This window comes from Oryx dammah, unplaced genomic scaffold, assembly GCF_014754425.2.
Source record: "Oryx dammah isolate SB20612 unplaced genomic scaffold, SCBI_Odam_1.1 HiC_scaffold_19, whole genome shotgun sequence".
Classification (NCBI taxonomy): Eukaryota; Metazoa; Chordata; class Mammalia; order Artiodactyla; family Bovidae; genus Oryx; species Oryx dammah.
The window spans coordinates 1,114,845-1,135,974 of record NW_024070203.1 but is presented as its reverse complement, the minus strand read 5'-3'; the positions used below and the strand labels follow the sequence as shown (position 1 = coordinate 1,135,974).

At 40.0% G+C, this 21,130-nt stretch overlaps 1 protein-coding gene and 1 long non-coding RNA gene across 3 annotated transcripts in view; both read left to right on the top strand.

Annotated features, from left to right (window-relative positions):
- KCNQ5 (potassium voltage-gated channel subfamily Q member 5) overlaps positions 1-21,130 on the top strand; it is a 626,149-nt gene that overhangs the window by 124,562 nt on the left and 480,457 nt on the right. The window lies entirely within an intron of this gene.
- LOC120878900 lies at positions 16,854-20,612 on the top strand. The gene is made up of 2 exons (XR_005724655.1): positions 16,854-19,833; positions 19,867-20,612. It is a non-coding gene; the product is annotated as an uncharacterized LOC120878900 (long non-coding RNA).

Below are 21,130 nucleotides of genomic sequence, written 5' to 3'. Positions count from 1 at the left end.
GTAAGAGTTGGACTGTGAAGAAGGCTGAGCACCAAAGAATTGATGCTTTTGAACTGTGGTGTTGGAGAAGACTCTTGAGAGTCCCTTGGACTGCAAGGAGATCCTACCAGTCCATTCTGAAGGAGATCAGCCCTGGGATTTCTTTGGAGGGAATGATGCTAAAGCTGAAACTCCAGTACTTTGGCCACCTCATGCGAAGAGTTGACTCATTGGAAAAGACTCTGATGCTGGGAGGGATTGGGGGCAGGAGCAGAAGGGGACGACAGAGGATGAGATGGCTGGATGGCATCACTGACTCGATGGACGTGAGTCTGAATGAACTCCGGGAGTTGGTGATGGACAGGGAGGGCTGGCGTGCTGTGATTCATGGGGTTGCAAAGAGTTGGACACGACTGAGCGACTGAACTGAACTGAAGGATTATGTTATTTTATCTTTTCTATATGGGCCTGTCCTCAGTTTAGGGAGCTTTACTTGGGAGCCAATTATAAATGAGCAACTTGAGTCACATGCCAAAACTAGTGAATCAGAAGCTACACTTTAAACAAACTATTATATACAAAATGAGTAAACAAGGTCGTAGTTTATAGCACAGGGAATTATATTCACTATCCTGTGATAAACCATACTAGAAAAAATATAAAAAAGAGAAAATATCAAAAAGAATAGCTTAGCTGTATAGCATAAATTAATACAACATTGTGAATCAACTATATGTCAGTAAAATACATTTTAAACATAAAAATTAAAGAAAAATGTGCATTTTAATAAGATCCTCAAGTGAGCTGAACACACATTAAAATTTGTGAAGCTGTTATGACTTGACTATAACTGAAAGATGACTAAATTCCTACACTACTCTTTCACAGTTTTTTTTAGCTGATGTTTACACCTTCATCAAGAGATATGAGGCCCATGCTAATAAAAATGATTTTATTGATTACTTTGGGTGAAAATCTCCTTAAATCAGGCAGATGTTCTTAAATAGCTTGTAAACAGATTGCCATAATGGAGAGCACAGCAGATTAGGACAAGCAGCCCCTGTCAATGCCACAGACTGGCCAGGAGAGCTCACTGGGAAAAAGAGGGCCCTAGAGTTGTACTGAGGCAAATCCTAAGTGTGTAGTGTGCCAGGGCAAGTTCATGCTTTCCCTCCACTGGCTCTGACACGTTCACACATGAATGTACTTCATTCAGAAGAAGTCAAGGCTCTAGAATGGCATAGTCTGACTTTATTAGAAGCACATGTATCCCTGACCACTGGTGGTTTGTCCATGACTCAACTCCTGAATAAAGGGAGTTGACACTTGGATCTCAAACAAATCTAAATTACAGATTTATTTTCTTCCTCTTCATATTTCTCCTCCTTGCTCATTGCCATGACAGAACCTTACAATTCAGAGAAGTTTGAATAAACTACAAAAGGAATTCTCAACACTCCAAGCATTTTCATTCCAAGGCAAGTCCTGACTCTGATATTTAGATTGAGGTTCTGTGAAAAGTTCAAACAGAATACCGACTTCTCCAGCCAATTAGAGAGAGTGATTTTTGCTTATAGTTTAAAGCCACCTGGTCATGAGATGTTTTCACTTTGGTGCTTATTTTTTTAGTCGAAGGTAGGAATTATTCTCATCCAGAAATATGCTTTGGATAACATCAGTCATTCGCTTAATCCTCAGATACCCCTGTTCATGAAATCCTGTGGGCAAATTAAAACCATTAATATTCTGTAAACTTCAATCCCTGCTGTTAAAACTCACCTTCAACCACTTCCTCCAACTGCTCACAAGGAGCCAAAAGGAAGAATTTGAACTTCATTACATTTTATTTCTCCTGCTGTGCTCTGCTTTCCATTCCACTGAGAATGGGCAGGGAGATGGTTCAAACACAGGTAGGTAGATGGAAAAATACAGGGTGCAGAAAGCCCACATACGGAACAATCAAGCTCTTAGTGGTCACAATGTTTTCATATATTTTCATTTCCATTTATGTAATCTCATTAGAGTTGTTTTGACATATCATTGAGTCATTTGAGTTTTCTTTTCATAGGGTGTTTTTTTGTTGTTTCTTCAGCATCATCTAATTAAAAGCAAACATAAATTAATATAACCTGTCAAGGAAATACTCACCATTCATGGTCCCATTATAATTATAATAATGACACTATCCAAAAAGGCAAAACCATTTTTTAAACCCATAATTAATTTATCACTTATAATTTTTAATTTGAAAAGTAAATACCATGGAGTTAACCTTCATAAAACCTTGGTCTGTATTCCTTGCTATCAAAATGGTATTCAGAATAACTTGCATGGGCAAATTCTACATACTTTTTGTAAATGGGGAAACTTCAGTGACTGAGAGGAAAATAACCTGGCCTCCACTGAGTCCTTCACAAACATTGGAAAGAAATTCTCGAATGCATTTCCTAAAAGAGTGTTTTGTGAGTTCACATGCACTACTTATATCCAGCATGAAGGATGCCCTGGAAATAAGCAATCTTTGAAGTCTGATGATTAAGTATTTAGTAATAAAGATTCACTAGAAACCAAGTGCAAACTAGTTTTCAAAAGGGAAAATATTCCATTTCAACATATAGGCTTGGAAACAGCACAGCTTAAAGTTTACTCCTATCAGATAACCCTCAGTGAGTTACTGACGTATTAATACTTTGGCATTATTTTGTGAACAATAAAACTAGATGATGGTAGATTTTGGTCATAGGGTGAGCTATCACCATTAATGAATCATAAGGAAAAGTAATAAGCTTTTTCTTTTTTTCAGTTGAAGTGTTTTTTATATTGCCGCAATATGGGGCTTTTAAAATCCATTTGATTAAAAAAGCCACAACACAGATAATTCAGAATGCAAAGGCCACCCCATGATCAAGTACAGTTCTTTTTGATACATTAAAATCATTGAATTTGGAATTAAAAGGCTCTGAATTAAATAGATACATAATTCTAAAAAAAAAAAAAAACAACCTGATCTATTGGTCACACTTATACTTATTTTGTGTCTTATAAGCAAATCTGTAAGGATGCCAGGGGTGTAACTTGCTGGAAATAAATCCCTTCACCTGTTTATAGTATCCTAAAAAAAAGACTGTCCTGTTAAACCTTCCGACTTCCATCCCTCAACATGTATTTAGTGACTTTCATCAATTAATGCCACTCAACAGTATACACCTTCAAAGGATGCCAATTGACCAAAGATATTCTAAATCTTCACTTGGAGAGAACTGGCAGTGCACGTAAAACAATGGCTGACCTGTTGTTACCCCATTAAGGAGCCTACAATTTGGCTCAATTAAAAAAAAAAGAAAAAAACTGTTCCAAATTAGCTTTAATACCAGAAGGATTATCCATGGCAGAGGTGGGGGAGGTAAAGGCATAGAGGGGGAGTTATAAACAACATTTGAACTGGATCCTAAGGGATAGACAGTGCTTTTGATAGAAATGTTGGAAACTAATTCTAAGGGGTGGGTCCATTATGAGCTGAGGCACAGGCTCAGGAAAGCATAGGTGCATATAGGTAGTAAGGCATCTGGTGAGGTCTGGACTCAGGGTGGAAACGAGAGCTAGAAAATATGGATGAAAATGTAGGTTGAAGCCGTAACTGAGGCGACTTAATAAGATCCTGTGGAGTTAAGATGATTCCTGTTGATAACGGGACCATGAAATGATGTTTGGTGAGTTGAGTGTTTCTGTCATCAAAGCATATTCACATTCGTTATAAAAAGGATAATACAGAGAAAATATATATACTTGGAATATAAAGTCATCAAACAGTTTAACTCACTTGAAGTTGCCACTTTTAAAAACCAGTAACAGTTGAATATCATCAGTTTTCACATTAATAAATTCATTCCTGAGTCAGAAATTGGAACTTTGTCTTCTTTTATCAAAAGATACTCTGAAAATGTAATTAAGATTGAGTGAGACATCTCTATGATTTCGTGAAAAACTATTTACACTTCTATTAGCTACCTTTTCTGTCCTCAGAACAGATAGATAGATACCCCCATCCTCACCCATCTAGGGTAGACAGAATGAAAAAGACAATCACAAAAAAACTAACCAAAGTGATCACATGGGTCATAACCTTGTCTAACTCAGTGAAAATATAAGTCATGCTGTGTAGGGCCACTCAAGATGGACAAGTCATGGTGGAGAGTTCTGACAAAATGTGGTCCACTGGAGAAGGGAATGGCAAACCACATCAGCATTCTTGCCTGGAGAATGCCATGAACAGTATGAAGAGGCAAAAAGGTATGACACTGAACTTCTGATGACACATATCTTCTGACAAAAAGACGTAACACTGGTGAACTTCAAAGGTCAGTAAGTGCCCCATAATGGTACAGGAGAGGAGTGGACAGATAGCTCCGGAAGGAACGGAGAGGCGGAGCCGGAGAGGAAACAACGCACAGCTGTGGATGTGACTGGTAGTGAAAGTGAAGTTCGATGCTGTAAAGAACGATATTGCGTAGGAACCTGGAATGTTAGGTCCATGAATCAAGGTAAATTGGAAGTGGTCAAACAGGAGATGGCAAGAGTGAACATCAACACTTTAGGAAACAGTGAAGTAAAAGGGACTGGAATGGGTGAATTTAACTCAGATGACCATTATATCTACTACTGTGGGCAGGAATCCCTTAGAAGAAATGGAGTAGCCCTCATAAGTAAACAAAAGAGTCAAAAATGCAGTACTTGGGTGCAATCCCAAAAATGACAGAATGATCTCTGTTCGATTCCAAGGCAAACCATTCAGTATCACAGTAATCCAAGTCTATGCCCGAAACACTAATGCCAAAGAAGCTGAAGTTAACAGTCCTATGAAGACATACAAGACCTTCTAGAACTAACACCAAAAAATGTTGTCCTTTTCATCATAGGGCACTGGAATGCAAAAGTAGGAAGCAAAGAGATACCTGGAGTAGCAGGCAAGTTTAGCCTTGGAGTATAAAATGAAGCAGGGCAAAGGCTAACAGAGTTTTGCCAAGAGAGTGCACTGGTCAGAGCAAACACCCTCTTCCAACAACACAAGAGAAGACTCTACACATGAACATCATCAGATGGTCAATAACAAAATCATATTGATTATATTCTTTGCAGCCAAAGTTGGAGACGCTCTATACAGTCAGCAAAAACAAGACCTGGAACTGACTGTGGCTCAGATCATGAATGCTTTATTGCAAAACTCAGACTTAATTTGAAGAAAGTAGGAAAATCACTAGGCTATTCAGGTATGACCTAAATCAAATCCCTTATGATTATACAGTGGAAGTGACAAATAGATTCAAGAGATTAGATCTGATAGACAGAGTACCTGAAGAACTATGGATAGAGATTCATAACACTGTACAGGAAGGCAGTGATCAAAACCATCCCCAAGGCGGGAAAATGCAAAAAGTCAAAATGGCTATCTGAGGAGACCTTACAAATAGCTGAGAAAGAAGACAAGTGAAAGGCAAAGGAAGAAAGAAAGATATAATTATCTCAATGCAGAGTTCCAAAGAATAGCAAGTAGAGATAAGAAAGCCTTCTTAAGTGATAAATGCAAAGAAATAGAGGAAAATAAGAGAGTGGGAGAGACCAGAGATCTCTTTAAGAAAATTAGAGATAAAGGGAACATTTCATGCAAAGATGGGCACAATAAAGGACACAAATGGTATGTACCTAGCAGAGGCAGAAGATATTAAGAAAAAATGGCAAGAATACACAGAAAGTGAAAGTGAAAGTGAAGTCGCTCAGTCGTGTCCAACTCTTTGCGACCCCATAGACTGTAGCCTACCAGGCTTCTCCGCCCATGGGATTTTCCAGGCAAGAATACTGGAGTGGGTTGCCATTTCCTTCTCCAGAGGATCTTCCTGACCCAGGGATCGAACCTGGTCTCCCACATTGTAGGCAGAGGCTTTACTGTCTGAGCCATCAGGGAAGCCTATAGAATACACAGAAGTACTGTACAAAACAGATCTTAATGACTGAGATAACCACGATGTGTGATCACTCACCTGGAGCCAGACATTCTGGAATGTGAAGTCAAGTGGGAAGCATCACTATAAACAAAGCTCCTGGAGATGATGTAATTCCAGCTGACCTATTTAAAATCCTAAAAGATGATGCTGTGAAAGTGCTGCACTGAATATGCCAGCAAATTTGGAAAACTCAGCAATGACTACAGAACTTGAAAATGTCCGTTTTCTTTCCAATCCCAAAGACAGACAATGCCAAAAAATGTTCAGACTGCTGCACAATTGCACTCATCTCACACATTAGCAAAGTAATGCTCAAAATTTCTCCAAGCCAGACTTCAAGAGTACATGAAACAAGTGAGAAATTCCAGATGTTCAAGCTGGATTTGGAAAAGGCAGAGGAACCAAAGATCAATTTGTCAACATCTGTTGGATCACAGAAAAAGCAAGAGAATTCCAGAAGAACATCTACTTCTGCCTCATTGACTAGGCTAATGCCTTAGACTGCTTGGATCACAACAAACTGTGGAAAATCCCTAAAGAGATGGGAATACCAGACCACCTGACCTGCCTCCTGAGAGAACTGTATACAGGTCATGAGGCACCAGTTAGAACCAAACATGGAACAACAGACTGGTTCCAAATTGGGAAAGGAGTACATCAAGGCTGTATATTGTCACCCTGATTACTTAACTTATATCCAGAGTACATCATGAGAAATCCTGGACTGGATGAAGCACAAACTGGAATCAAACTTGCTGTGAGTAATAGCAATAAGCTCAGATATGCAGATGACACCAGCCTTATGGCAGAAAGTGAAGAACTAAAGAGCCTCTTGATGAAAGTGAAAGAGGAGAGTGAAAAAGCTGGATTAAAATTCAACATTCAAAAAACTAAGATCACGGCATCCAGTCCCATCACTTCATGGCAAATAGATGGGAAAACAATGGAAACAGAGACTTTATTTTCTTGGGCTCCAAAATCACTGCAGATGATGACTGTAGCCATGAAATTAAAAGATGCTTGCTCCTTGGAAGAAAAGCCATGATAAATCTAGACAGCATATTAAAAAGCACAGACATTGCTTTACCAGCAAAAGTCTGTATAGTCAAAGCTATTTTTTTTTCCCCAGTAGTCATGTATAGATGTGAGAGTTAGGTTATAAAGAAGGCTAAGTGCCAAAGAACTGATACTTTTGAACTGTGGTGTTGAGAAGACCCTTGAGAGTCCCTTGGATGGCAAAGTTCAATTCAGTCGTTCAGTCATGTCCGACTCTTTTCGACTCCATGAATTGCAGCATGCCAGGCCTCCCTGTCCATCACCAACTCCTGGAGTTCACTCAGACTCATGTCCATCAAGTCCGTGACGCCATCCAGCCATCTCATCCTCTGTCGTCCCCTTCTCCTCCTGCCCCCAATCCCTCCCAGCATCAGAGTCTTTTCCAATGAGTCAACTCTTCGCATGAGGTGGCCAAAGTACTGGAGTTTCAGCTTTAGCATCTTTCCCTCCAAAGAAATCCCAGGGCTGATCTCCTTCAGAATGGACTGGTTGGATCTCCTTGCAGTCCAAGGGACTCTCAAGAGTCTTCTCCAACACCACAGTTCAAAAGCATCAATTCTTCAGTGCTCAGCTTTCTTCACAGTCCAACTCTCACATCTACACATGACCACTGGAAAAACCATAGGCTTGACTAGACAGACCTTTGTTGGCAAAGTAATGTCTCTGCTTTTCAATATGCTATCTAGGTTGGTCATAACTTTTCTTCCAAGGAGTAAGTGTCTTTTAATTTCATGGCTGCAGTCACCATCTGCAGTGATTTTGGAGCCCCCCAAAATAAAGTCTGACACTGTTTCCACTGTTTCCCCATCTATTTCCCATGAAGTGATGGGACCAGATGGATGGGAAAGAGATCAAAGTAATCAATCCTAAGGGAAATCAGTCCTGAATATTCATTGGAAGGACTGATGTTGAAACTGACACTCCAATACTTTGACCACCTGATGTGAAGAACCAACTCACTGGAAAAGACCTTGATGCTGGGAAAGATTTAAGGCAGGAGTAGAAGGGGATGACAGAGGACAAGATGGTTGGATGGCATCACTGACTCAATGGACATGAGTTTGAGCAAGGTCCGGGAGACGGTGATGTACAGGGAAGCCTGGCATGCTGCAGCCCATATGGTTGCATAGAGTCGGGCATGACAGAGTGAGTGACTGAACCAAAACTATCCATTAATTGTTGTTATATTCCCATTAAAGATTAATTATGGCTGGAATGTTTACATAAACTTCCCCAAATCATTAGCAAGTAAATGGTAGAGTTGGATTTCAAAGGCATATCTTTTACTTTTTCTTTGAGACTTGGGCTTTGATATTTATTGCATACGGGGGCTAAGCTATTTCTGAAGCCTGCAGCAACTGTTCAGTGAAAAATTGTAGGTTTGCTGAATGTATGCCCTGAACAAGACACAGAATCAGGTCCTGGATGAACAGTTGTCACCCAGAGAGACATTGTCCTTTTTTATTGCTGAGCTTATATTTGAGTTGGGAGATGGATTTTAAATTATTGGTATTGGGAGGTACATTTTTTTCTTTTAAAGAAAGAACACTAATTACAAACTAAATGCTTCACCAAAATCAAGTTGTGTGCTACAAGACAGAATGCAAGTTAGTACTAAGTGCTTAAGAGGATGATCCTAATGCCAGGGTGGGAAAAATAGCCTTGGGCATTTAAGCTATGAGATGAGGATGAGTAGGCATTGACAAGTAAAAGAAATGAGAGGATTTTAGGCAAAGAAAATAGCTTTTTTCTATTTTTGCTTTCTTCAAAATATAGCTCTATCTCAAGGCAGATGAGTAGGGCAGCAAAAGCCAGGGATTTAAGAACATAATAGTTCCACTCAGGCCCCACTACACCCACTGATACGGGCATCATTGGCAGCATGAGCACCACCATGGTCCACGTATAAATAGGATCCCCGCACCTGCCTGACTCGTCTCCATCCTGTTGGGCACACAGTTCATTCTGACAAACTGGGAAGCTGGTGTGTGTCAAGTAGAAAATTGGATGAGGGAATCTGGAAGCTTTGTTTCTGTGCTAGCAATCTGTGACACTGTGTTTCTGGTCCTCATACTGCTCTCATTTGAATTCATGGTTTTATCAGAAATAGAGCATAGCAAATATACACAGTGATGAATGGCAGAAAGGGAAGAATCGACTGATCGAGACTCTTCTAGATTCTAGAGGAATGGTTTTTGATGAGACAGGAAAACTGTGCACCATTGTGAATGTTTGAATGTTATTTATAAATTAAAATTGAATGCATTTTCTTACTTGCCAAAAACAGAAAATTTGCTTTCATATAAGAAAGGTTTTAATTCATTTGTTATTGAAACAGACAAATGATGTCAAATGTTAATTTATAATATGTAGGATAACAGGAGAAAACTGAGATTTTGGAAAAGAAATCATGGGGTAAATCTAGTTTATGGTTACTTTTCAATCCTTTCTTTATTCTGGTACTGAATTGCTGAATAGAGCAGAATTCAAACTCTGCCGTCCTTTGGTTGCTAAGTACTGTCCAACTCTTTGTGACCACATGGACTGCACCATGCCAGGCTCCTCTGTCCTTCACTATCTCCTGGAATTTGCTCTAATTCTGTTGAGTCAGTGATGCCATGAAACCATCTCATCCTCTGTTGCCCACTTCTCCTGCCCTCAATCTTTCCCAGCTTTAGGGTGTTTTCCAATGAGTCACATCTTAGCATCAGGTGGTCAAAGTTTTGGAGCTTCAGCATCAGTCCTTCCAATGAATATTCAGGATTGGTTTCCTTTAGGATTGACTGGTTTGTTCTTTTTGCAGTCCAAGGGACTCTCAAGAGTCTTCTCCAGCTCCACAATATGAAAGCATCAATTCTTCGGCACTCAGCCTTTTTTATGGTCCAGCTCTCACATTGTACATGACTACTGGAAAAACTAGAGCTTTGACTATATGGTTCTGTGTCAGCAAAGTGACGTCTCTGCTTTTTAATACACTGTCTAGGTTTTCCATAGCTTTCCTTCCAAGGAGCAAGTGTCTTTTATTTTCATGGGTGCAGTCGCCATCTGCACTGATTTTGGAGACCGAGAAAATAAAATCTGTTCCTGCTTCCACATTTTCCCCTTCTACTTGTCATTAAGTGACAGGATTAGGTGCCATGATCTTACTTTTTTTAATGCTGGGTTTTAAGTCAGTCTTTTTCATTCTCCTCTTCCCCACTCATCAAGAGACTCTTGAATTCCTCTTGACTTTCTGCTCTTAGAGTGGTAATATCTACATATCTGAAGTTGTTCGTATTTCTCCCAGCAGTCTTGATTCCAGTTCGTGATTCATCCAGCCTGGCATTTCACATGATGTACTCTGAATATAACTTAAATAAGCAGGGTCACAATATACAGCCTTGTTGTTCTTCCAAGTTTGAACCAGTCAGTTATTCCCCGCCCAGTTCAATTAATAACTGTTGCTGGTTTATCTGCATACAGGTTTCTCAGGAGACAGGTTAGGTGGTCTGGTACACCCATCTCTTTAAGAATTTTCCAGTTTATTGTGATCCACACAGTCAAAGGCTTTAGTGTAGTCAATGAAGCAGAAGTACATATTTTGCTGAAATTCCCTTGCTTTCTCCATGATCCAGCAAATGTTAGCAAGCTGAAGTTTGGTTCTTCTGTCTTTTCCAAAACTAGCTTATACTTCTAGAAGTTCTCTATTCAGGTACTGCTGAGGCCTAGCTTGAATAATTTTGAGCATAACCTTGCTAACATGTGAATTGAGCCCAAATGTATGATAGTTTGAACTTTCTTTGGCATTGCCATTCTTTGGATTTGAATGAAAACTGACCTTTTCCAGTCCTTTGGCCACACCCGAGTTTTCCAAATTTGTTGACATATTGAGTGCAACACTTTAACAGCATTATCCTTTAGGGTTTTAAATAGCTCAGCTGGAATTTCATCACCTCCACTAGCTTTGTTTGTAGTAATGCTTCCTAAAGCCCACTTGACTTCACACTGCAGGATAACCAGTTCTGGGTGAATGACCACACTATTGTGGTTATCTGGCTCATTAAGACTTGCTTTTGTATAGTTCTTCTGTGTATTGTTGCCACCTTTTTATTCTCTTACGCTGCTTTTAGGTCCTTAACTTTTTATCCTTTATTGTGACAATCCTCGTATGAAATATTCCCTTGATATCTCCAATTTTCTTAAAGAGATCTCTAATCTTTCCCATTCTATTGTTTTCCACTAGTCCTTTGCATTGCTCATCTAAGAAGGTCTTTTTATCTTTCCTTGCTATTCTCTGGGACTTTGCATTCAGTTGGGTATATTTCCCCTTCTCCCTTGCTTTTCACTTCTCTGCTTTTCTCAGCTATTTGTAAAGCCACCTCAGGCAACCACTTTGCCGTCTTGCTTTTTTTTGTTTGTTTGTTTTGGATGATTTTGGTCACTGTCCCCTGCACATTGTAACACACCTCTGTCCGTAGTTCTTCAGGCAGTCTATCTACCAGATCTGACCCTCTGAATCTATTCATCACCTCTACTGTATATGTATAATCCTAAGGGATTTGATTGAGGTCACACCTGAATGGCCTAGTGGTATTCCCTACTTTCTTCAATTTAAGCCTGAATTTTGCAATGAGGAGTGTATGATCTGAGCCATTCCAGGTCTTGTTTTTGTTGGCTGTATAGCACTTCCCCATCGTTTGCTACAAAGAACAAAATTGATTTGTTTTCAGTATTGACCATGTGATGATGTCCATGTGTAGAGTCATCTCTTGGTTTGTTGGAAAAGGGTGTTTGCTATGACCAGCATGTTCTCTTCACAAAACTCTGTTAGCCTCTGCCTTACTTCAAGGGCCAACTTGCCTGTTATTCTGGATATCTCTTGACTTCCTACTTTGCATTCCAACTCCCTATGATTAAAAGGACATCTGTTTTTGGTGTTAGTTCTAGAAAGTGTTGTCAGTCTTCATAGAACCAGTCATCTTCAGCTTCTTCACCATCAGTGGTTGAGGCATAGACTTGGATTACTGTGATACTGAATGGTTTGAGTTGGAAATGAGCCAAGATCATTCTGTCCTTTTTGAGACTGCACCCAAGTGCTGCATTTCCAAGTGTGCCCGTTCCTGTTCATTTTGGTTTACTGATTCCTAAGATGTTAATGTTCACCCTTGCCATCTCCTGCTTGACCACATCCAATTTATCTTGATTCATAGACCTACCATTCCAGGTTTCTACGCAGTGTTGTTCTTTACAGCATTGGACTGTACTTTTACCACCAGACACATTCACAGCTGAGCATCATTTCTGCATTGGCCCAGTCACTTCATTCTTTCTGGAGCTATTAGTAATTGCCCTCTATTCCTCCCCTGTAGCATATTGAACACTTTCCCACCTGAGGTGCTCATCTTCTGGTGTCATATTTTTTTGACTTTTCCTACTGTTCAGGGGGTTCTACTGGCAAGAATACTGGAGTGGGTTGCCATTTCCTCCTCCAGTGGACCATGTTTTGTCAGAACTCTTCACTATGAGCTGTCCATCTTGGGTGGCCCTCCACAGGATGGCTTATAGCTTAACTGAGTTACACCAGACCCTTTGCCATGGTGGAGCTGTGATCCACGCAGGGGATTAGCCCCTTTCTATACTCTTTGTTTCATTTAGGGACCTTTTAATGTTCTGCAGAAGTCCAACACTAATATATTTCTAGATTTTGGTGATTATGAATAAAACTGCTATAAACCTTCTCAGAGAGGTCTTTATGAGTAATTTTATGTGGATAAATATGTAGAATAAATAACCCTCTGTTATATAGGGAATGCATATTAATTTAGAGGAAACTGCCAACTTTTTTTTTCCCAAAAAGGCTCTATCATTGTACATTCCAGTCAGCAAGGTGAGAGTTTCAGTAACTCATTGTCTAGACCAGCACATGTTGAAGATAGATTTTAAAAATTTAGTCTTTTTTGTTATTGTATAGTGGTGTCTTACTGTAGTTTTAATTTGCATTCCTCTAATAGCAATGGGTGGTGGGCATGTTTACATGTTACCTGCCACCCATTTTTCTGCTTAGGTGAAGTATTTTAAAATATTTTGCCCATTTCTTAAATAAGTTCTTTGTTTTTCATTATTCATTGTAAGAGTTCTGTATAAATTCTGAATGGGAGAGTTTTTAATTAGATATATGTTCTGTGAATATTTTCTCAGAATCTATGACTTTTCATCTTCTTAGTAGTCTCTTTTTAAATTATGTAGATTCTTTGAAATTTCCTACATATACATCATGTGGTGTACAAATGAAAGACACTTTTAGCTATTCCTTTCTAATCCACATACCCTTTATTTCTTTTTTGTGCTTAATTGCTTTGGTTAGAACTGCTACTTCAAGGCTGAATAGGAGTCGTGAGAGCAGAGACTTGCCATGTTCCTGATCTTAGGTGAAAGCTTTCATTCTTTCATCAGTAAGTGTGATGTTAATTGTGGGTTTGTTTTGAGTCCCCTTTTTTAAGTTGAGGAAGTTACTTTCTATTCCTAGCTTACTGAGGGTTTTTATTATAAAGATACTGAAATTTGTCAAATACTTTTTCCACATCCACTGAGATGTTTGTATTATTAGTAGTACAGCTATAGTTAGTCACTGAATATTGAATCAATCTTGCATTTCTAGGAGAAAAGCACTTTGACATAATATATTATCTTTTTTGTACCACTGGGTTTTTGTTGTATTTTGAGAACATATTTTATATCAATGATTCTTAACTGGGAATGATTTTGCCTCCCAGGGGATCTTTGGCAATGTCTGCAGACATGTTTGATTGTTACAACTGGGAAGAGGAGGAGGGTTTGCTGTTGGCATTTAGAGGGTAGAGGCCAGGGATGCTGCTAAACACCCTGAATTGTACAGGAAATCTCCCAATAACAACAACAACAAAAATTACCTGGTTATAATTGTCAATAGTGACAAGCTTGAGACATCCTACTTATAAATTCCAAATGTTTATAATTTATCCACATATGTTTTAAGGCCCAGAATATGACTATCTTCGTATGTGCATCTGTGCTACGACGCTTCAGTTGTGTCTGACTCCTTGCCACCCTGTGAACTATAGCCCGTCTGATTCCTCTGTCCATGGGATTTTCCAGGCCAAAATACTGAAGAGGGTTTCCTTGCCCTCCTCCAGGGGATGTTCCCGACCCAGGGATCAAACCCATGTCTCCTGTGTCTCTTGCACTGCAGACAGATTCTGTACTGCTGAGCCACGAGGGACTAACTCAGTGAATGTTCAATGTCCATGTTATGTGCCTTCTCTTGGTGTGGGTAGGAATGCTGTTGTTTGATGTTAGGTCAAGTTGTTGAAGGTGGTATTAAAGCCTCTGCAGTGTGGCTGAGTCCTTGTTCTGTGGATGGCTGAGCAAAGAGTGTGCAGACACCTGTACTTATGAACCTGTCACCTCCCCTTTCAGCTCTGTAAGCTTTGCTTCACATTTTTATAAATTCTTGAAAAATGGAACTCTATCATTGCATAGTTCAGTTCAGTTCAGTTCAGTTCAGTCGCTCAGTCATGTCCAACTCTTTGCAACCCCATGAATCACAGCACACCAGGCCTCTCTGTCCATCACCAACTCCTGGAGTTCACTCAGACTCACGTCCATCGAGTCAGTGATGCCATCCAGCCATCTCATCCTCTGTCGTCCTCTTCTCCTTCTGCCCCCAATCCCTCCCAGCATCAGAGTCTTTTCTAATGAGTCAACTCTTCACATGAGGTGGCCAAAGTACTGGAGTTTCAGCTTTAGCATCATTCCTTCCAAAGAAATCCCAAGGCTGATCTCCTTCACAATGGACTGGTTGGATCTCCTTGCAGTCCAAGGGACTCTCAAGAGTTTTCTCCAACACCACAGTTCAAAAGCATCAATTCTTCAGTGCTCAGCTTTCTTCACAGTCCAACTCTCACATCCATACATGACTACTGGAAAAACCATAGCCTTGACTAGACAGACCTTTGTTGGCAAAGTAATGTCTCTGCTTTCCAATATGCTATCTAGGTACATAATCTTCCTCTTATTCATAGTAACATTTCTTATTCCAGAGCACACTCTCTTATATTAATATAGTCATCCAACTTTCTTTTGATTAGAGTTTGTTTAACATATTTTTCATCCCTTGTTATCTGTCTGTGTCCCTAGTGGCTCAGATGGTAGAGTCTGCCTGCAATACAAGAGACCTGGGTTCAATCCCTGGGTCAGAAATATCCCCTGGAGAAAGGAATAGCTACCCACTCTGGTATTCTTGTCTGGAGAATTCCATGAACAGAGGAGCCTGGCCAGTTACAGTCCATGGCACTGCAAAGAGTCGGACATGACTGAACAACTAACACATTCACTTTCACTTTATCTGTGTCCCTATATTTAAAGTATGCTCTGTACACATCATATAGTTGAGACATTCTTTAATTCAAGTTGACAGTTTCTATCTCTTAATTAAAATGTTTAGAACACTTACATTTAATGTGATTATTGGTATTTTGATTTAAATCTACAATATTTCTAGTTGTTTTCTGTCAATTCTATGTGCTTTCTCCCTTTTTAATTTTTTTCCTATCTTGGAATTAAATGTTTTTTATGATTCTATTTTATCTCTATTATTGGTACATTATTTGTTATTCTTTTAAAATGTTTTGCTTGTTCTATATTTTACAATAAACATCTTTAACTTATGAAAGGCTACCTTTCAATAGCTTTGTATGTTTCACCTATAACATGAAAACTTTCAACATACACCCCATTTACTCCCTTCTATCCTTCTGTTTTTGTTACCGTCAGTTTACTTCTATTCAGAAACCTCAGAATACATTGTTACTCTTTTTGCTTTAAAGTAGTCATATTATCTTTAAAATTTATCAGATTATCTTTATTTTTCTTTTCTTTATAGATTATCTTTAAAAGTGAGAAAAGATATCTTTCATATGTACTTTCATTTTACTACCTCCATGACTATTTATTTCTTTGGATAGCTTCAGGTTTCCATCTGGTATCACATGTATTGGTGTCTGAAGAACTTTCTTTAATTTTCTTTCTCTTCTTCAATGTCTTTCTCTTTCTGCTGGCTCTAGGCCTGTCCCCTAGCTGGTCACCTGTAGGCTTCTGCCTCGGCTGGACCTCCCTCTCATACCTGCTCCCAGCCTTTTCAGGAGCACCAGATGGGCGCCATGGAGAAGAGCTGATGAACAAGTGTGGACTCCCCTGTGTGTGGAGTCCCCAGCTGACACATAGGTCCATGCTCGTCCCTTACGATTCACTAGAATTTTAGCGAATTTCTTCCTACCGCTTTATTGGGAGGCACCCTCTTCTCTCGGCTTCCCAGGTGGCTCAGACAATAAAGAAACAGCCTGCAATGCATGAGACCCAGGTTTGACCCCTGGGTTGGGAAGATCCCCTGGAGAAGGGAACAGCTACCCACTCCAGTATTCTGGCCTGGAGAATTCCACGGACTCGATAGTTCATGGGGTTGCAAAGAGTCAAACGTGACTGAGTGACTTTACACATACTTGATAAAAGTAAATTAAATCCATTAAAAAACAATAGTTGCTTTTAATTTCTTGAATCTGTTGTTGTTGCATAGAAAAAAAGTGCAGGATCCTTTCTAAATATTTATGTATTATTATATCAGAATCAAGGCCAGCTTCTGCATATTGGAAACTGTCTTCTAGGCCTGTGTGCATGCATACTCAGTCACTTCAGTCCTGTCTGTCTCTTGGCGACCCCATGAACTTTAGCCCACCAGGCTCCTCTGTCCATGGGATTCTCCAGGCAAGAATACTGGAGTGGGTTGCCATGCCTTCCTCCAGGGGATCTTCCCTACCCAGGGATCAAACCAATGTCTCCTGCATGACAGGCAAATTCTTTACGACTGAGCCACCAGAAAAATCGCATCTAAGTGTATGGAAGGTAATAATGAAAATAAAAAAGAATAATGTTAATGCCTATGAAGTAATTTAATTTTCATTTATGCTTGGCTGAAATATTGTGAAGAAATGTAACGTTGTATCTGAATTAGTATAAAGGGAAACCATTGGACTGTAATAGAGCATTCAAATTGAGTTTTTCATGGAGCATATTCATACGTTAGCCCTTTAAAAACCGTAAATCAGATTAAACTATAGCAGCAGTGAGAGAGCAAGCGAAGTTTGCTGAGTAAGGCACCCTAGGAGAATGCTGTTGATATAATATTGCCTGATCAGTGTGTGCTGAAGCTGTCTTTTAAGGAAAAATGCGTGCATTCTTTTGTGTATATACCTTAACTATTTTCCTTTTTTAAGAATTTCCCACCATAATAACCAATGTAATGAGGAAATTAATACTTGAATTAAATCTATTTCTAAGAGCAAAAGAAAATAAAATTAATTCTGAAATTACAAGGCATGTCAATTAATTCTTTTTGGTGTTTGAGAGGCTTAGCCTTGGATTCAGAGTAAATCAAGAAATATTCATCTTTCGGGCACAGATCAGGTCTTCTACCTACTGCAGAAGTGTAGTCTCTGCTCTCAAGTGCTTTCTGGTCTGATCAGGGGATCAGGAAACTCAGCACAGACAGAGCCCCTAGTGTGGAGGCTGTGCCCGGCTCCAGGGAGTCAGCATGCACAGAAGTCCCTGGATACCCCAGGCAGGGGAGCACTGTAGAGAGCATCACAGGAGGAGGATGCTGCCGGAAGAATCTAAAGTAGAATCCCCTCCTCTCAGCCCCAGGAGACTGTTTAGAGGATTACGACCTCAAAACTGAGCTTTCTGAAGTTTTCTTTAAGAAAGTGAAAGTGGAACTCCATGTGTTACCACGTCTCTCCCCCAAGCCCTGGTTTCTCTCATCAGCAATGGCCTTTCTGTTTTATTGTTCATGTGTATGCATTTTAAAGCTATACTATTTAGAACTGTTGTTATTTTGTCTTTCCTATATCTTTATATCATTTTCAGGATCTTAAGATATTTTTACTAGATGATTTTACTTATTTGTCTGAAAAATCATACTTTACCAAATCTGTAGCCACAGAAAACCCAGGGAGGGTTCAGGAGAACAGGTGTAAATTTTCTCTCTGTGTCTTCAACAGCTACCTGACTACAAGGAGCTTAGGTCAGACCAGACTTCAGGGCAGAGCTGGAGCCTGAGCTGAGGCCAGAACTTCTGACATTACCAGCTGGCAACCAGGAAAGTGCGAGCAGAGGTGTGTGAACCAGCCAAGGAAAAGGAATGTAGTTTAGGGCAATTGTCATGTGATAACTCAGTGCCTATCTCTGAATGTATTCAGTTATTTAGATTGTGCCTTTTGTCCTGCCTATTTATTTACATTAAAATTTTTCCATTAGTCTACCATTATGGAAAAATTCGTAAGTTATGCATCTGTAGGAAGGAGATGAGTTCAGATTGAGGCCCTGTTGACCTAAGGAAACAACCAAAGGCATGAAAGTGTGGTAAGAAGAAGTTATTAACATTGCCCAGAATGGCCAGACATTTCAACATGAATAATTATGAGAGCAAATCTACTGAAACTAGAGGTTGAATAACTGGGGAAGGAATACCTTTGACTTTCGAGAACCTTCTGTCAGACAAAAACACTTTAAAGCCAAAAGGAGATCAAAAGCACCTGTGATGCTTCTTACTTCAGGAGACCTGGCTCTCCACCTTTGAGCCACTTGCCTCAAATCCTTAGGAGAGATGTGACATTTTCATTATGATTCCTCTCAGGGAAGGAAGAGATGGGTCTCAGTCCCAAAATGGACCTATCCATTTTGGTGCTGTGAGCCTGAAGTCAAAAGACCCCAATCTGAGCAAACAAAAGTGCATTTTCTCCAAGGCTCTTTCCCACTTCAGTTATAAGCATAAGAATAATTATGGCAGAATAATTATGACTTATTTGAAAAGACCCTGATGCTGGAAAAGATTGAGGTCAGGAGGAGAAGGGGATGACAGAGGATGAGATGGTTGCATGGCACCACCACCTCAATGGAATGAGTCTGAGTGAACTCTGGGAGTTGGTGATAGACAGGGAGGCCTGCCGTGCTGCAATCCATGGGGTCAGAAAGAGTCGGACACAACTGAGCGAGTGAACTAAACTGAACTGAATTATGGCAGAAAGAAGAGCAATCAATTCAATCTGATCGTGGCTGAGACTGAAGGAGGAGCATATCTGAGTTCAGCTTTGTGTAAGAATAGTCTGCCTCTTCCTGTCTCTGAGCTGCCCTACACAACAGTGATCTTACGGTTGAGGATTTGGGAACTGTTTGCAGTGGAGGCATCGCCCAGGTCTTCTCTGTACATGAACAGAGGGCTGTTTCTATGTGGGTAGGTAGTCATGCCTCCCAGTTTACCTCAAACAGTCCCACTTCATGCCTCTTTCTCAAAATATGGTTTGGATGAAAATATAAAACCACAGGTCACCTGCTGATGGTGCCTCCAGAGAGAGCCCATCACTAGTGGGGAAACTGCCAGCTAACCATGTTCACAGAGCATACTAAACACCACCGCAAGATAAGCATCCTAAATTTTATCATCTTTTTAAAAAACAAACGATATATGTATACCTATGGCTGACTCACTGTGCTGTATAGCAGAAAAGAATGTAACATTGTAAAGCAACTATACTTCAATAAAAATAAAGATAAGAAACTAAAGTAAAAGAAGCATAATACAAGTAAAGGGACAAAGGTTCACACACTCACACACACACGCACACACCCCAGTCTTTTTTTTTTAATCCAAGTGCCAGTGAGACTTAAATGTATGATTGGAAGAAAAAGAAGAAAGTAGAAAAGATGTCAGATAATTGGGTCCTCACTGGAGGTGGAGGTGGTTAGAGGGGAGCCCTGTTACCAGGCAGAGCAGACAGATGACTCCGGGCTCCTGGAGATAGTCATGGGAAAAAGAGTCCCTTTCCAGGTGAGAGCCTTTCCCTTCATCCTATTGGGCTTTGTCCATACTCAGTAACTTGCATTAATTAACAGATCAACCAGGTCCTTCACTCCCGCTGTATCAGGAAAGGCCCAAGTGTAAGTGGGCTAGTCTCCAGGTTTCAATCTGATAGTAAGTCCTCTTGGGTACAGTTTTAGAAGCAATTAGAGTTAATTAAAAAGACAGGCTTGTCAGCACCTGAACGATGTGGAAAAAGAGAACCGGGGACTTGGCTTTGGATTCCCAGCTGCACCCAAGTTCAAGCTGAATACAATTGCTTTTTCAGGAATGTGTGTGTGTGTGTGTGTGTGTGCGCGCACACACACATGGGTGCAGAGGGGGAAAGGGTTCATAACCTAGATACCAGATCAGTTTTGGAATAAAAGTGAAAGTCATTCTTAGTGGCTTTCAAATCCTCTAAAAATAGCCACGTGTCTCTGCCAAAGCTAATATAGACAGGATTCCCATGGAAACCCTTTGGGCTACAAGGGTAGGTATTATTTCATCTCCGGCTATTGGGTGAATACTTCTGCCCATTTACACATCACTCTTCTTTATAACCTAAGACTTTATCTATTGTCAGGACCAATGAACCAAACCCTAAAGGCACCTGCTTATCTGATCTGCTCATCTGAAAGGGAAAAAACAGTACAGCAGTGACTGTACTTAATAAGAAAAAAAAAATTCACAAGGAAAGCTCAACAGCAAAAAAAGAAACACATCTGCCTTGTTTCACATTGTGTGCTCATGCTTTTAATTTTTGTAACCAGTTTCTAATTCCTAGTAGGAGTCCATGATTATGGCCAGATTTTATTATATAATTAGTTCTATATATTTATCTGTGATAATAGTCTCCCTCTTCTATGTTGTCACATTTTGGGAGTCCCCTTTTGGGATGCATTTATCAGCTCTGAGGAACTAATTAAAGTATATAAGATCTGCATGGAATATGATATTGCTAGTTAGCCCTGAGGCAGTCTTACTCTGTTCATTTTCAGATGGAAAATAATAGAACAGTCTTTTGGACTCTGTGGGAGAAGGAGAGCATGGGATGATTTGGGAGAATGGCATTGAAACATGTATAATATCATAAGAAAAGAGTTGCCAGTCTAGGTTCGATGCAGGATACAGGATGCTTGGGGCTGGTGCACTGGGATGACCCAGAGAGATGGGGAGGGAGGTGAGAGGG